General features: G+C 40.6%; 1 pseudogene; it reads left to right on the top strand.

Moving 5' to 3' along the window:
- Window positions 1–2,867: 2,867 nt before the first annotated feature.
- Window positions 2,868–15,555, top strand: LOC111539236 (annotated as a pseudogene).
- The last annotated feature ends 1,960 nt before the right edge of the window (window positions 15,556–17,515 follow it).

Genomic DNA, 17,515 nt, shown 5'->3' with positions numbered 1-17,515 from the left:
GGAGAATATGGATTTTCAGTTGTTTCAGCACCATTTGTTGAAAAGATAGATTATCCTTTTTCCACTGAATTGCCTTTGCTCACTTGTGGAAGATCAGTTGACTGTATTTGGTGGGCCTATTTCTGGATTCTTCAGTCTGTTCCACTGGTCTGTGTGTTTATTCTTTTGCCACTATAATGCTTTTTGGAATTATTTTCAACTTTTTATGTTAATATAATACACATCAAAAGTGAATAAAGCACAAGCGTACAGCTCAATGAATTGTCACAAAGTAAACACATCTGCAAAATCAGCTCCCAAATCAGAAAACAACATTAGCAGCACCTCAGAAGCTCCCTTTCTCCCTTCAGTTTCTACATCTTCCAAGGATAATCACAATCCTGACATCCAATAGCATTGGTTAGTTATACCTTTTAAATTTTTTATTTAAATATCACAGAATATGCATTTTTGTGTGTCTGGCTTCTTTCACTCAACATTATGTGTTTAAGAGTCATCCATATTCACGTATATAGTTTTAGTTCGTTCTCATTACTGTTTAGTATTACAGCAATAGGCATTTGATTAGTGCTTAGTTTTGACCTATATAACAGTGCTGCTGTGAACGTTCCAGTATGTGTCTTTTGGCAAAACAGATGGTGGCATTTCTTCTGAGTAGATGCCTAGGAATGATACTGCTGAATTATCAGAGATGCACAGGTGTAGCTTTGGTAGATACTGCCAAAATTTTTTTCAAAAGTGTCTGCACCAGTGTTCACTTGGCATTCTCAGTATACGGTTGGGCATAGGGCTTTAATAAAGTTCCTCAGATGATTTTAATGTTCAGACAAGTTTGAGACCCACTGTTTGAGAAACCTCCTAAAATAGATATTTTTTTCATCTTTTTTTTTTTTTTAACTTTTAAGTTCAGAGGTATAAGTGCAGGTTTGGTACATAGGTAAACTTGTGTCATGGGGGTTTGTTGTATACATTAATTTCATCACTCATGTATTAAGCCGAGTTCCCATTAGTTATGTTTCCTGATCCTTTCCCTCCTCCCACCTTCTATCTTCTGAAAGACCCCAGTGTGTGTTATTCCCCTCTATGTGTCCATGTGTTCTCATTATTTAGCTCCCACTTATAAGTGAGAACATATGGTATTTGGTTTTCTTTTCCTGTATTAATTTGCTAAGGATAATGGCCTCCAGCTCCATCCATTTCCCGGCAAAGGACATGATCTCATTCCTAAAATAGAATTTTCTATGTCTGTTTACTATACCACCATTCATTGACACACACACACCTCCACCTCCACCACCAAGTAATGATATGTATTTTTTAGAAATAGGACAACATCATGTCTTTTCTGATCTTAACACCTTTAAGGATCTCTACCTCCATTCATATTTGATTATACCCACCCTGTCTCATGGGCTTCCCTCAAATTTATATAGACTTGGGTCCACACACAATGTATATTCTCTAGTAAGTTCAAAAGACTCCTCACTCTGCCACGTAAAGTTGCTCTCAACTTTAATGTTACTCTGGGTGTGTCAGCAGGGACAGATTGTTCCTCATACAGATCCTGGTAGAGAAGGATCTGTTTGTATTATATTTTAGAAGGACACAGATACAAGAGTGGATAAACAATAATTGATCTTTCGAAAACAGCATTAGGTTGTACTCGCTCTGTGGCTTAGCAACCAGATCTCGTACACGTGGAAGGAGTGTCACATGGAGACTACGAATCCCTAAGGTTGGAGACTCAGCTCACAGCAATGAGAAGGAAGGTCAGCTACTGCTCAAACTCCACATAATAAAATTTTGTTATAATGGTTGCATTTCTAAGGATCAATTGTTGTTTTGCAACAGCTGGAGACCAATTTGTTTCTCCAAAGTGAATTAGGAAGCAAAAAGAAGTATTTTTCCTGTAGTAAGAGGCATAGGAAAATGATACAGAAGCCCCCATTCCTAAGCTGTTTCTCCCCTAAGCTCTTTGAGGGGGAGATCAGATACCTTTTATTACAGAGAGAAACTGGGATGTTTGGGCTGGAATGGGATCATTCTCAGGAGCAAATAGTAAGAAAAAGACTCTCTGTTGTTCAGAGTTTAGTAACAACCCATTGTATTGAAGATCTTCCTCAATCAAAACCCAACTGCTGTTCCGTGCCTCATCTCTCTCTTTATACTTCCACCTACTGTGTTATCTTGTCATACTACTACATTTTCACTACACATACATAGATTTGTGTGATTTTGTGACTTTTCCATATTCTCTCCAATTGGAATGTCTTTTTCCTTTCTTATCCCCAATTTAAATTTTCTCTATCTCTTCAAAGCCAGCTCAAATGCTACCTCCTCTAGGAAGTTTTCTTCAGATTTTCCCAGCATTAGAAGGCATTTCTTTCCTTTTCTCTAATATTATTCCTTTATACTTATGTTTACTAATTATTTCATCTGGCCTCAGTTTATGGTTAGTCTGTTTATAAGCCCCTACATTTAATGTATGGTAAGCTTCTTAGGAACAAGGTTCTGTTTCGTTTACTTAGAGTTTGTATTTTCCACAGCATCTAGACAATGTCTTGGACGTAGTAAATGCTATGCTAACTAACTTGAACAAGGTTTGTCCAAGAAAAAAGAGAAATATTTTTGGTAGTAGGTTAACCATTTTAGAGAACTCCTTGAAAAAAAAAAAAAAATGGGGAGAAAATGAGTCATCTACTGGAGTATGGGAATGACTTTCTTTTATTGTTACTCTCACAATCACCTATTTGTGGCTGTGAGATTTCACCTATGCAACACTTTCCTTCACTTGTCTTCACTAGTCTCACCAAGAGTAACTAGTGACTTCATGCCAACCCCTGACTCTATGAGAATAAGCTCCCGCTATGGCTGAATGTAACAGAGGTAAGGCATTTGCATGGCTGCAGGGGGGTGATAAAGAAGGATTAGGGCAATTCACTTCCTTATAATCAGGGAAAACAGAGGGAAAGATTGATCATTAAGTAGTCTTAATAGGATTTAGATTACTTTTGTCTTGATTAATCCCTGAAGGAAATAGGTTTGCAGTTCAAGAAAATAATTATTTTCTTTGCAGCAGCTGCTGCTAACCAGCAACACACACGTGCAAGGACTGTCACATGGAGAATGGCTTGAGCCTCCTCCACCACCGCCCCCCATTCCCCCCACAACTCCTGGGTGAAAGAACAGGCAGCCAAAGATTCTGTGGCCTAAATTAATTCTATTTTATCCCCAAGAATAATGAAGTCAATAGCCAGAAAATTTCCATTGCATCTGGATAAATAATCACAAAAAGAGAATTATAGGAGTCTCAATAATTGTTCACGGGTTTATTTCCTTGAAGGCATGGCTTATTCTATGCTTCTCTTGCTCCTGAGATAGAGGGTTGCTCGAGATAGGGGTTCCATCAACTTTTGTTAAACGTGTTGATTTATTTATTTGTTGAATATCTACTTATCTATTGGCCTGTGGCTTTATCTACTAAATATTCCCTGTCTACTTTGTCTTTCTAAATTGCACCCATTGTTCAAATAATATTTCCTCATAAAGCCTTCTTGCTTTATTCTTAAAGCACTTACTAGCAGAATTCTGTAACTTGGTCCGAAATTGAACAAATAGAATGAGGTCTTTGTTCTATTTAACCTTTCGAATGCCTTGCTTATTTGCCTTTCCCATCTAAACTTTTTAAAAGAGCTGACTGATTTAGACCAATGCCTCTCAAATCTGAGCATGCACTGAAGTCACCTGAAGGGCGCCAGCATAGGCGTTTCCGATCCAGCAAGTCTGCTGGAGGTGGTATGTCTAAAAGTCCTAGATGATGCTAATGCCTCTGGTCCAGTGACTACCCTTTGAGAACCCTTATTTGGGGGAACCTTGTTACAGCATCAAAGTGTGTCAGCACCACTCTTCTTTCTAAATCTCTCTCTCACCTGCTTAATGAGACCCCTAATACCTCGCAGAGATTCCAGTCTTCTTGCCACAGCACGCACATGGGGCAGGTCATCGCCTGTGGTCCTAACCCATGTCACACCAAACGGCCCCCTCCAGCTCTGCTGGGCCTTTTGTGGTTTCCTAAAGATCTGCAATGCTGTTTCAACTTGTTTGCAGTACCTGTACCTCTTGTTTGCAGCACCAGTATCTCTCCAGCTAGAGAGGTCTAGCTGGAGTATTCTTCAACAAGTTGTTGTTTAACCTTCAAAATTCAATTCCCACTGCCGCCTCTCCTATCTGCTTTCTCTAACTCCCATTTCTGCCTGCTTTGCCTCCCCCCACTCTCCTTCTTGAACCTCTCCACATTTGCACATATGAAGTTAACTGATTTGTCTTCTAGCCTTCGCATAACAGAGTATCTGCCTCCATTTCCACTCACCACATTACTTCGGATTTTTTTTTTCTGTCGACCACAGTCTCTAGTTGAGCTATTCTCCTAAACAGTGATTTCTTCCCCCCAACCTATATTCTCTTCTTTGCCCTGCTCCATCTAAAATCTGCTCTCAGGCCCTTCCCTGCACAAATTCTTCCTTAACTAAAGTATATGCATTAAAATTTTACTCTACACCAAAGGCTTTGGAAATTAACCTCATTTCATGCCTAGGGAACACCTTATAGGGGCAGATCCATATTTGAGCATGGGGTTCTCCATAGAAATCCTCCCCGCTCCAGCCAAATCCTCCCCGCTCCAGTCTTGCTGTGGATAGCACAGACAAACCCTGTGTCCAATGTGGGATCCCAGTGAAAAGACAAAAGGACTCGATGTTGCTTTTTTGGACCCATGTTTTTAGGACAAGGGCAATGTGTCTCTTTAGAAATGTGAATTCTTGGGGCTCTTCAAATACATGTTTAGTGAGATTAAAAAGAACATCTAAAATGCAGAACCTTGAAGTCAGCATTTTTACTTTCAGTGTGGAAGGCGCCAAAGAAATAACAACGTTTAACAAAAGTCCAGAAATGTCCCCTCAGCTTAAGAGAATGGGTCCAAAAAAGCAACATCGAGTCCTTTTGTCTTTTCACTGGGATCCCACATTGGACACAGGGTTTGTCTGTGCTATCCACGGCATGACTGGAGTGGGGAGGATTTGGCTGGAGCGGGGAGAATATAGGTTGGGGAGAAGAAATCACTATTTAGGGGAATAGCTCAACAAGAGACTGTGGTTGACAGAGGAAAACGCCATGACCTGTCCTAGGGGTACGAAGCCACCTGTGCTTTCTTCTAAAGTCCTCCAATTCCTGATGTGAAAACTGGCAATGATGACTGGCTCTTGCCTCTTTGATCTGCAGATACCCATTTTCTTCACGCAGTGAGGGAAATGTCCAGAAATGTCCACTGGACAGCTACTGCCAGCTACTGGCAGTAAACACTGCACAGCTACTGCCATTTTCTTCCTGGGACCCATTTCACCTCTCAAGTTCTATAACTTCACAATTTTCAAGAGAAAAAAAAAAAAACAGGAGGAATAAATATTAAATATGTGCTAATTCTTTTTGATGAGCTGAATTTGGGGTGGTGATGAGGGTTTGTAGGGGGTTGCATGGGAATGATCATTTACACTCGTCGGATATTAGAAGTGGTAAGGATTTTCTCTCTGTTTTAATCCTACAAGCTTGACATTGTATAAAATCACTGCAAAAAAGTATGTGACTTCTCCAAGATCACTAAGTAGTGGCTGTGTTTATTCTAGTTAGAAAACCTCCTGAACTCACTACCCTATGAGATTTCCATTAGAACTTTAACTGCAATTGGCTTAGAGCATTCTAAAGCTGAATGATGAAGTGGGGAGAGATAGCAGGAATTCTAAACTACTCGGAAACTATATGATCTTTAAACAACAAGGACCCCAATGCCCCGGGGATGGGAAAGGATATTGAGATCAATCGTCTTCCCTACTTTCATGGGACACATGTTGGGGGCAGCAGTGTCCCCGATCTAAAATCCACCAGGTGCCTCAGAGGGTTCTGCAGGTCTTTTTCCAAGATAGACTATCCCCTGGAGGTGGGAAACTTGTAATGACACCTTCCTTTACCTCACTCCCCGTTAGTATCACCTGGGGAATCCAGTCTAGGGGTGGAGGAACAGGGTCTGATGAAGGGATTGCAAAGTCTGGCTTTGAACACAATTACCCTAATTTGACAGACAGATTCCCTCACCCCATTCCACAAAGCGATCCTGCTTTAGAATGCTCTAAGCCAATTGCAATTAAAATTCTAATATAAATCTCATAGGATAGTGAGTTCAGGAGGTTTTCTAACTAGAATAAACACAGCCACTACTTAGTGACCTTGGATAAGTTACATATACACACAGGTATAACTGGTGGCTATTTTGTCATGAGGCACTTCTATACCTGACTCTCCAAAGCCTACTGTCACAGCTGGGTGCTCTGCTGAGTCCACTACCCTGTGCTACGTACTAGCAAATGGCAACCTGGCTTTTCAGATAGCATAGTTCAGAGTACCCACACATCTTGCCACCATACATGGGTGCCCTACCTTGCTTGACCTTCTCCTAGGGTCCCTTTAAGGCATTCAGAAACAGAAACATAGTTGTCCAGAGCTAATCATGAAGATGGCTGTATGGCTGTAATTGAAAGCTGTGGCAGGGGACCATGAGTGGGCTCTCCGAAGTATCCTAGGCTCTGTGCTCAGAAGCCTGTGTAGCATATCTGTTGTTCAAGGGCAGAAGGAGCCAGGGAGAAGGGCCAGGCAGGTAAGACACTTTGGCCCTCCTTTTCCTTCTTCACCCTCATTAGTCAAAGAAGTTCTCCAAAATAGCAAACTTTTCTTAAACTAGGACTCTGCATATGGGCCAGGGTACTGAGATATATCCAAAATATCAAGCGTTACCAGGTGCTTAATTTGCAATATGAGGAGAAGCTCCTTGGAATCTCATTTTCATGAGATGAGAATGGTGCTGGTATAGGTAAAAATTCATGAGAGGGAGAGGAGCTGGAGAAGCCCTTCTCACCGCACAGCTACTGAAGAGATCTCTTTGCCTGAGACAGGCCATAAGCACCTGGATCACTCCCAGGGCTGCAAGCTTATTCACCTCTGACTCACAGGATGACTGTGATTAAATTTCATTATCCATTCAGTCTCCAGGTCTAGAGGTTTTTGCCTTTAGGTGGGCTATAAGCTTCAGCTCCTCTAAAGGGTTTTTGACTAATGTACACTGTCATTGAATCACAGTAGATTTTCACACATTCATAATTACTCCTCTGAAGCAGCACATATTCACTGTTATCTCCGGATAAGAGGAGCAGAGAGAACAACAATGTCATTTCACTCCTTTCTTCTAAGAGATGGATGCAATTTGTGACCTAGTTTTTTAAGTACCCTGAATTCCCTTGAGGCTGAAGAAAAGAACACAGCTTTGAAAGGCTGAAGTGAGGATCAAATGAGAAAATAAACTATGTTGCCAGAGACCCCCCAGGACTCTCCCACACTAATGAGGGGTGCTGCAGGGAAGTGGGGGGTTGGTTAATCACTGTGCTATGCCTAGTGATACACATAAAAACAGAAAAAAAAATGTTGTGCATATAGGAGATAATGACGAATCCTGTTATTATACTGCCTAAATTTGTAATGGAATAGATCATTTTGATTTTCAATCTGCCCTGAGTTCCTTGTTAAGAAATGCTTAACTTATATGTCAGTTTTAAATTATGGATGCCAAGTACAGTGTAATAGCAAAATTAGGTTTCCAGAGGATGCATATACCCATTTAAGATATGAGGGAAAAAAGGTTAAATAGCTACTCCTATGTTTAGGCTGAGCCAGGAATAAAACAGACAGGAAAACTGGTGTTCTGATGAGTGATCAAAGAAGCCCACATGATTGGGTCTATACCCATACTCACACCATTCAATATCCCCGATCTACATTTGAGTAACTGATTTTCCAAACATCTAAATGCTACAGGGCATTTCAGTATGGGGTCTATATGCTCTCAGTAACCCCCTCTTCCCCACACATTCCCTCCCAAGCTAAGCTGCTTCTATCAGTAGACATGGAAATTTTGCTATGTAACTGGGAATGTAGAAGGAAATTCTGGTTAGAGAAAGAGTGGCAAGGTAAAGATGGAGAGAGACAGAGGGGACGGCACAGAATCTTTTTCTACATTTCTTCTTCCATGAGAATGCATACTTTGACCTCATCATCCCAAATGCTAATATTTGCTATTTTACAGTTAGGAGATATTACTAGCAGAAAGGAGATACTCTAGCAAGACCTATTCTTATATTTCCATTTTGCAGGAGGCCGAGAAGAAGGAAGTGATTCCAGAAAGGTATCACCACTCCTCAGTTATGAAACCCAAGTGAGACCACAGTATCCTGACTTCCAGCCTAGAGCTATCTCTAATTCAGTAACTCTCTTCGCAGGAGTGTATACACTGGGAACGGGATCTCTCACAGGTAAGAAAATCCTTCAAGCTCCAAATAAATGACATAGAAAATATGCAAGTTCAATAAGTGACAGGATAATGAAGAAACAGTTGTATTCTGTCTATACTAACATAACTTAGCAGCTTTCCAAAGTGCTGGTGAAACGGTGGCAAGGTTCTGGAATAAAAAATGAATATTTTTACAAGACTAAAATATGTATGGCCGGAACTGAAAAGCAGCATCCCAACTCCCATAAAAAAGAGGGAATTTCATACAAGTTGAGTAGGGTCAACGTGGGGGTGAAATGACAGATTGTGCAGTCAACTACTTATTTCTACTTGAGGATGGCCTTACTACTCCCTCTCCAAAACCAAACCTGTTCAGTGTATCAGTAAAGCTAAATTGATCTGAGTTGCTATGGGAACACAGAAAGGAGTTCCTGGAAATGTAATAATAATTGCTGTCATCTAAAAGGGCAGTAACTTTCTACTTCAATATCCTCCCATATGTCTGCATTAAGCCGACATTAGTAAATGGGTGTCAAAAGTCATTTGCATGCTAATTGCTAAGAGGATAACTTGCAGTGTTGGGTGCTGCTCTGCTGAGCTGATCTGCTAAAGGAAAAGTTTTTCATTGTCTTTCTGGATTCAAATTATTTTTGCGTGGTATGGTTTGGCTGCCTGGGAAAGAATCCAAATGTTACCTCTCTCACGAGATACACATCTCAGGGCCTGTGTAGGTCAGGGTAAGAGCTACACATTTGCATGTGATCAAAGTATAGAGTTTGGTTTCTTAAGCTTGGCAAACATCTGACAAACATTGGAAGCTTCATAAGCATCTTTACTTGGTGAAATGTTTGTGTTTTATAGGAGGTAGTAGGGAAATTGAGTGCTCATGATTTGGAAAGTCAAAGAATCAATGGAATCAGAATCACCAACCTGAAAGACGGCCTAAGAGAATCTGCTGTTTGGTCCCTTTCTACTCAAAGTGTGATCCTCTCATCAGCAGCACTGGCATAATCTGGAAGCTTTTCAGTGATGCAGAATCTCAGACCCTGCCCCAGACTTAATATATCAGAATCTACACTTTAGCAAGATATCCAGGTGATTTGTTTGCACATTGAAGTTTGAGAAGCATTGGTGTTCTAATGCTTCTAGAAATAAGATGACTGAAGCCTGGAGAAGTGAAGTGACTTGCTAATGGTCTTGTTGAAGATCAATAATAGCACCAGAACAAAACTCCAGGGTCTCAGAGAGTAAGACTTCTGCCATCACTCTATGTAGCTTCTCAGAAGCTGTGGTTGGGGCGGGATGTTAGAAGTGGAATCCAAGAATTTCTGACTTTGTCCCTAGTTTTATGCCATCCCAAGCACTGTCCCTTTTCCGATTTCACATTTGCACATAATGCTGGCCCTGGTAATGTGCTTAGTTTGGCCAATTTCAGTGCTAGTTTTGGGAGTGCTCCATTGTCCTGTGAAAGTAGCTGATGATAGTTCCATTCCAAACGAAAGAATAGATCTCTAGTCTTTGCCTTTCCTGTCTCCTCTTTCAAGGCCTCCAACACAGGCAATCAATAAGTCTTTGTGAATTACTCCAAAGAGGAATGTTTCTTCCATTTTCCAAAAGCTAGAAGCAAGGTCTTTTTCTGATAATTACAGGAATAAACAAGTGAGAACCAATACGGAACCCAAAGAGATATCAGATACTTCCTGCCTCCCCAGGGCTCACAAAGCAAAGCTCTCCCTAGGCTAGGGCAAGCCTGGGTCAGTGTTCCATGTTTCACATATGAATCAGTGTAGACTGTGATTGTTTTTGCCTCTCACTTAATACCCTCTACTCCACCTCACCCAAAAGATAAGAATGTTAGAAAGGGACATACATCCTGCTTCCAGATACAAAAGATGCCTGAGAACACAGTAATTTCCTGTAACTCTTAAAGCCTAGGATGAACTTGGCATGCCTCATTTCTACTATCCTACTTCTCACATAAATTTCTGTGTTGACTGCTCTAGGCCCATTAACCTTCACATTATTTTCTGAACACAATTTATTTAATTCCCAATTTCTTATTTTTGTTCTAGCCATTTGTTTCTGATATCTACTGCTGCATAACAAATCACCCCCAAAACTTAGTGGCTTAACACAAGAATAGTTTTTATTATCTCTCATGATTTTATGAATTGACTGGGTGTCCAGCTGGACATTTCTTCTCCACATGGAGTCTGCCGGGCTGTAGTTATCTGGTGACGTCACTGTTGGGAACATTTAAGATGGCTCATTCACATGCGTTGGCGGGAATGATGAAGAGCTGGGTTCATCTGGGATGTTGATAGGGCTGAGTCTCTTTCTCTCTTAACTTGGCCTCTCTAGATGTTCTCTCTAGCAAGGTAGACTTCTCATATGGCAGCTTAGGGCTCCCAAAACCACAAAAGCATAGTTTCCACACCTTATTATGGCTTAAGCCCTGAACAGGTACCATATGAACTCCACCATTATTGTTGGTTAAAGTGAGTCACAAGAGAAGCCCAGAGACTATCAACCACAGGATTCTCAAAAAGCCTACAGGGAATTTCCTTCTTTTTGCTAATCATTGTCTCTTATCTGTTTCAAAACCGGGGGGTTCTTAATCTAGAGGTCTGTAAGTACATTTCAAGAGAGACTATCAATATCTAAAAATAGTCTTTTTACACATATTTTGAGTCATGATGCATATGTGCACTTTTCTAGGTAAAGGATCCCTAGAATTATTGTGCTAAACAATTCTAAAAATCAGATTCTCAAAGGGTGGGACTATGATCCAAAGAAGGCTGCAACATTGGAATGAATGAATCATACCTGATTCTACATCCCATCTGCACAATAATTATGTGTTGTTGTGGGTTTTTTGAAGATACATGTTATGTGCTTATAGTGTCTCCCACCAACTAGTTTTGAAATTCTGCTAAGGCAAGAGTCATATGTCTTCTTTATCTCTAGACTCCCTAGTTTTTAGCACTGTCTTTTAAATAATATTAATATATGCTGCATAATACATGTAGACTGATTTCCTATGAAGGGTTTATCTGGGTCTTTGTGTAAGAGGAACGTAGACACAATAACCATGACTGGCATCATTCTTACCATATATTGTCTCACCCCTTTCTGTTTAAAATGCTTTCATGTGTCTTATTTGATACTTATTTAATATGAGTCTATAAGGTCAGTGGAATAGATGTTATCATGATATTATTTTGTGCTAAGGAAACTGAAGTTTGCATAATCTCTCTCAAAGATTTAAAACTAGTTTGAGAAGGAACTAGGGCTCCAATACTCCTGATATTCACTGACCCTGGCTGTGTAGCATGAGCCACTGTGATGAGGAGGAGTAAGGACAGTGAGATAGATGTGAAAAACTAGAAGAGCAAAAAGAGTAAGAATTCAAGCTTTAGCATGCATCAGGATTACTTGGAGGGCCTGTTAAGCTACAGATTGTTGGCCCCACCAACAGAGTATCTGACTCACTAGGTGGGAACAGATAATTTGCATTTTTAATAAATTCCTAGGTAATGCTGATGCTGCTGGTCTGGTCTAGGGACCACACTTTGAGAGCCACTGGTCTAATCTGTAGTCACACATGATAAGAGAAACTTCCCTGAGCCTTGTGCTTCCATTAATATGCATTCATTGATGATCCGAATATGGTTGACACTCATTTCTGATCTGTATTTTTTACACTCAAAAGTGAGTAGTTAGAAACTCTCCCTCATCCAAAATGAACACATACTAGCACCCTTACATACCGTCCTCTGCTCTGAAATGAAGGAGATCACACTAGTAGTCAGATGCCACAAAAGTCCTCCACTTTTCATTGCCCTTAGAAATCTGCATAGGACAGTCAAGAGGAAACAAGTAAAAGTTAATAACATGGATCTTCTAGAATGGGGAAATGAGTGTATGCATCATTCACTTACCTCTGACAGGGAATAGTTAACTGCATCAGAATTTGAGAATTTTGCTCATTGGGTTATTCGGATCTTAATAATAATAAAACAGAATATATCAAGAGCTAATTTTTTAAAAATACATATTTACATGAAACTATTTTATTACCAGTTTTGCAGAAGAAGTGGGTCCTTTTTATTTCTTAATAAGCATATTTAGTTGCTCTCTTACAATCCTTCCAGAATCAGGTCTTGCACAATCCCCATCTTTGAATTCAAAAAAAAAATTCCTGAAAGACTTATTGAGGCTAGTGAACTGATAAACTCTTCATTAATGAAAAGGAGAAATGAAATTGGCCCAGTGACACGGCATTATGGAAACCTTCCTTTTTAGCCTTAAGGTCATCTTGCAGAGCACAGAGCATACTTTGAGGGCAATTACTGTCCCTTGCCCCTTTAAGGGCTCAGACTGTCACAAGATTATGGAAAGCATTTATCATTTGCATTGGGAAAGGTTAATGTATTCTTCCCAAATATAAGCTCCTGTTTATGCAAAAGCATGTCTCTCCTATTTGCCCTGCCAAAGCTCTGATCCAAGCTTGTATTTGAAAATTGATGGTCTCAGGTAGATATTAAAGGATTTCTAGGGCAGAACACGCTCTTGTTAATGCAATAGGGAGGAGTCTTATGTAGTCAAAATCATCTGGAATTGAATTGGTATTTATCAAATAGAACACTTAGATTCCTATTAAATGTTCCTGTGTGGTTAGGGAAATGGCAGTTCTTCCAGATAATTATGCAGGCAGGAACTCTACTCTTTTACGTAGAGCATCTGGGAGTGGTGAGGACTGCCAGACCTGTATGTTGCTTGTTAACAGAACTGTCAGCCAGGTCAGGATGACTTATGGGCCTTTCCCTACATAGGTCCACCACTAAGAGTCCAGGAATAGAAAGAAGGAATTTTTAAAAAGTCATCCTTTCCAGATGAGAAAACTGAGGCATGGTAAAAAGAGATGGTTTCAAATTGTCACAGTTACAATTTAAGATAGAGCCAGATACCCACAATTTCCATTAGTTGCTTCTGACAACAAAAATTTGAGAGTGTGATCATTTTAGAGCATACAGTCAAATATACTCACTTAACAAAGTGGAAAACTAAGGTTTCACGCACCTAAGACATATGGCTAGTTAGAAGCAGAGTCTGGATAAGACATAGGTGTCTCGACTCTGAGTTCTTTGCTTAATCCATGCCTCTCTTTCTCTGGGCTTAAAATATTAGTTATGAGAAAGGTGATTTTGTAATCAAACAGATAATTTCATGGTGTGACTTAAAGAAGTGCTGGGTAAATCCTTTGTTCCAAACATCTATCCTAATTAGTTCATTATTGGAGTTTTACTCTTTGGGTCTCAAAGCCTTTTGTTCTCAGTTTTTCTATGCCAAACCTCTGGGAGACCTAAGTCTTACCAACTTTCACCTTATATCATTGCTAATCATCAGTAAACAGTAAGACCCAAAAGGAACCACAATGGCACCTCTAAAGGGGCCCAACGACAGTCAGAATGAAAAAGAAAACAAATAGGTAGAGCCAAAACAGACCTCTCACGTTCTGTACTTTTCTTCTCTTTATGTTCTGCTTGGTGCTAAAACCTAAGCCTCTGAAAAGCCTAGACTCCTTCAACAAATAATCTTGACTTCTGTTGGTTTAATCTGCTTATTGTTCTGAGCTGCTTGACCACAGAGCAGGGTTTCTGTGGAGGCTGAATTACGAGTCTCTCTGGGTCAGGCCCAGGAACTTGATAGAGTGTGAGATTCCCCGAACAGAGCATACTGTAGCTGTCTCTCTGCTCCCACAGATTTACACTTATCCAAACATGCAAACTGCTTTCAATTATTATCAGGGAAATCAAAAAGAAAACGCTTATCACTAAAGGGTAGTATGAGGGGTGGGTAGGGAAGAAGGGAAGTCCTTTGCTAAGGGAGTTGGAGAAGGTGTTTATAGACTGACAGCGTGTTTCTATTCTGTTCTATTTTACTACAAATTAACTAAATCATCTTTTCCACAGCTGGATGCCCCTTGGACTCTAGTTAACCTACAGCAAAAGAATCCCATTAAGTCACTGCTCAAAGTGTCACCTCAGTTGGCTGTGTGGTGACTCTGCTGGTCATGAGTACTCACATGTTTCTATAGGATGGAATTTTAGGGACATTTTCCCCTTTTTGTTTAAGTCCTCATCTATCCTGAGCATTCAGATGATGGAGTAAGAAACAATGGCAGGTAATAAAACAAGCACGGGAAGGTAGAACCAGATTCAAGTTCAGAGTCTTGGCTCACTTGCTGGGTGACTTACCCATGCATGTCCTTCAACTAAGATATAAGCACTTACTATATTAGAGCCATTGTTCTTAATACTGTTGCCCAAATCTACCAATAATTGTTTCCTTATGTGGAAAATGGGAATCATTTATCATTTTACCAATACTTTGTAGGACTGTCTGGGGATTAACTGAGACAACACGTGAGTTCCTTATCTACTGTAGGCACACAGTAAGTAACAAGCACTATCTTGGTGGTGCATGTTATTTCTTAAAAGTAAAGTTTGAAGGCAGGGTGCAGTGGCTCACGCCTGTAATCCCAGCAGTTTGGGAGGCCAAGGCGGACGGATCACTTGAGGTCAGGAGTTCTAAACCACCCTGGCCAACATGGTGAAACGCTGTCTCTACTAAAAATACAAAAAATTAGCTGGGCGTGGTGGTGGGTGCCTCTAATCCCAGCTACTTGGAAGGCTGAGGCAGGAGAATAGCTTGAACCCGGGAGGTGGATATTGCAATGAGCTGAGATCACGCCACTGCACTCCAGCCTGGGTGACAGAGGAAGACTCAGTCCCCCCCCAAAAAAAAAAAAAAAAAAGTAAAGTGTGAGTGGCTTTTGTATTTCAGCACTCTTCAAAGGTACCTGAAGTGAATTTGCACCAAAGCAGCAGCTGCATTGCCTCAGTTCTATCTTCACCTTCACAATATTTCCCTGGGTCAAAACTTCACTAAGTCATCTCCATGTTCCAAGCATTCGGCAAGCAATGGCAAGGCAGAGCCACCAGAAACGTACGTCTGATTTTCATGACAAAGGCGGTAATGCTGTATTAGCTAATGGAGACACTTTCTGTATTGCTGTATGGACATATGTAGCAACACAAATCGGAATAATAGGGAACCTGTCCCCTGTTGGCAGAATCACCCTAAAGGAATGGAGAGATCAGTAATCATCCCAGCTGGTATAGTACTGAATTGTTTAAAAAAAAAATCATAATTGATGCCAAGTGAAAGCACTGTATACCCTTAAGATATGGCATTATTGAAGAAATAAATTTGAAACCTTCAAAAGCAAACAAAAAAATGGTACAGTGTAAGTTCTGCCTAGATCATGGGCTTGTTAAAAATCAGAGTCAATGTCTCATTCATCTTTGTTTCCTAACCTCTGTCAGAGTAACTTGCACATATCAAGCTCTCTATCCATGTTTGTGGAAATAAATGAGTAGTTAGAAATTAATAGATTGGTAATAGATAAATACATAATTTCTCAATTCAAAGAAGTCACTGAGAACCTGGGAAAAAAGTAAATGTGTGTGTGTGTGTGTGTGTGTGTGTGTGTGTGTGATGAGGGATAAGAAGACAGCAGGTGAGGCCGGGCGCTGTGGCTCACGCCTGTAATCCCAGCACTTTGGGAGGCCGAGGCAGGCAGATCACAAGGTCAGGAGACCGAGACCATCCTGGCTAACATGGTGAAACACCGTCTCTACTAAAAAAAAAAAAAAGTACAAAAACTCAGCCGGGCGTTGTGGTGGGCACCTGTAGTCCCAGCTACTCGGGAGGCTGAGGCAGAAGAATGGTGTGAACCCAGGAGGTGGAGCTTGCAGTGAGCCAAGATCTCGCCACTGCACTCCAGGCTGGGCAACAGAGCGAGACTTCATCTCAAAAGAGGAAGAAGAAGAAGAAGAAGAAGAAGAAGAAGAAGAAGAAGAAGAAGACGACAATAGGGGATACTGTGAAATCTCTATCAAATTCCCTCCCATCCACAAGTTAAACATTTAGTTTACAGAGACAGTAAGTCATTAAATAATTCTTTCTAGGTCATTGCAGACTATTTACTGTTCCATTTTTTTCACATGTGATTAATCTGAATGTGCAAATTAGGGATTTCAATGGGATTTGACTCACTTCCAGAGTCCTTGAGTTCTTGATGAAATTTTTTCTTAAAGTGAGGACCCTGCCTCCTTGTTTCCCACCCTCTCGCTCTCTGGTTACCTTAAGTAATGAAGCCACATGGGAACACATCAGAGATTCTGATTCGGAATGCATCTGATTCCTTCCTGTTTGGATCAGTTTCTCGGCACTCAGTTCATTTCTGAAAGCACATCAGTTCCAGGATGTGCAAGACCCTGGGACAGAGTATTCTCTCTCACCGTCTGCTAATGAGATAAGTGCCACAAGTTAACAGGCAGCCACGGGAATAACAACAAGCACTCCAGTATGCATTTCCTCTAATTACCCATGTTTATGTTCTTGCTGATTTGAGAGGGATTTCTGTGATGAGACAAGGCCTCATTCCTTTTTCTCCCTCCCCTAACGCTGGCCTTCTAAGGAATATCTATAAAATTTCCTCCTCTACTGGTAGGACTGTACCACTAATTAAAGCACTATGGACTAACATGGCCATCTGGATCCCATCTGTTGTTCTTCTAGAGACTGAGAGGGCAGCATGGAGGGCCAGAGCTGATCACTAGCTGATCAACTAACCTTCATCTCTGGTACTTTGCATCTTAGTGAGAATGTCAGAGATCAAGAGGGCACAATTGAATGTCACTTATGGGGCAGTAGAAGCATTTCCTCTGTTATATTGGTGTATTTACATGAACTCAATTATACCAAGTCTTTACAATAGATTTAGTGCCATGTGGATCCTACAGATGGCATAAAAACAATATATGATAGGGAGGTTGGCAGAGAGAGAAAGAAAGAGCAAAGAGAGAGTCTTCAAGAAGAACAAGATCCATGTGGGCTTATTTCTATACCTCCAATAGCACCCTGTAGGAAGTAACAAGAGTGACCCACTATTAAGACCTATCATATACCAGGTGCTTTTCATAGATTCTTCTAAGCCTTGTGTAACCTAAATGTCAGCCCCTGACTGTCCCTAAGTTCTCCAGCTTTTTGAAGTCGTCT

This window comes from Piliocolobus tephrosceles, chromosome 1 (genome assembly GCF_002776525.5).
Source record: "Piliocolobus tephrosceles isolate RC106 chromosome 1, ASM277652v3, whole genome shotgun sequence".
NCBI classification, from domain to species: domain Eukaryota; kingdom Metazoa; phylum Chordata; class Mammalia; order Primates; family Cercopithecidae; genus Piliocolobus; species Piliocolobus tephrosceles.
Note: the sequence above shows the minus strand (reverse complement) of the source record. Positions and strands in the feature narration are given on the sequence as shown.